Source organism: Octopus bimaculoides, chromosome 11, assembly GCF_001194135.2.
Source record: "Octopus bimaculoides isolate UCB-OBI-ISO-001 chromosome 11, ASM119413v2, whole genome shotgun sequence".
NCBI lineage: Eukaryota > Metazoa > Mollusca > Cephalopoda > Octopoda > Octopodidae > Octopus > Octopus bimaculoides.
In genome coordinates, this window is record NC_068991.1 from 60,723,274 (window position 1) to 60,724,260 (window position 987).

Genomic DNA, 987 nt, shown 5'->3' on the forward strand with positions numbered 1-987 from the left:
AATATACAGAGAGATAATAAAAAAAGAAAGCTTTAGTAGCTAGCGGTCAATCATGGTATATATATATATATATATATATATATATATATATATATATATTATACATACATATATTTATATATGCACACACATATATAAACATACATATATGTATATACATCATCATCATCATCGTTTAACGTCCGCTTTCCATGCTAGCATGGGTTGGACGATTTGACTGAGGACTGGTGGACCAGGTGGCTACACCAGGCTCCAATCTGATTTGGCAGAGTTTCTACAGCTGGATGCCCTTCCTAACGCCAACCACTCCGAGAGTGTAGTGGGTGCTTTTAGTCAGGAGAGAAGGCAATGCTGAAGGCCCTTTGCAAGGTCTCTGAGACTAGTGGGAAGTACCCAGGGACGTATATTCCGGGTGTGAGCTGCTCACCCATCGAAAATGGCAAATTCATTATAAATGTTAAAAATGACTTATTAATTTAATCACAAATCTTAATGGAAAACTTTTGTTATACTCCTGCTTGGAATTTGGTGGCATTGGGTGTAGCAACACACCAAATACAACAACCACCATATGCCACTGGAGGCTTGACTCAAATGCTTGAAACAGATGGACTCTGCAAAAGGCACACAAGGACCAGATGTTGACTCAATAGAAGAAGAAAATGATATGACAACATGTAAGCAATATAAAGGTTCTTTAAAATATATATTAAACTATAAACAATATTTTATACATTTATGGAGATGTACTTGCATAGCAAGTGACTTGATCTGAGATCGTGTGCTGAAACAAAAACAATTGCAGTGTGGAAGATGCTTATAATCCATTTAAAAAACACAAAAACCATTAGATTCACTTCAGCATTTAAATTTAATTTGTGTCAAAATATTTTCCTCCCTTTGAAACCACAACCTGTTCACTGACAAAATGATGCAGCATGAAATTTTGTCAGTGACCAGGTCACAAGTTCAAAGCAACAAAAATAT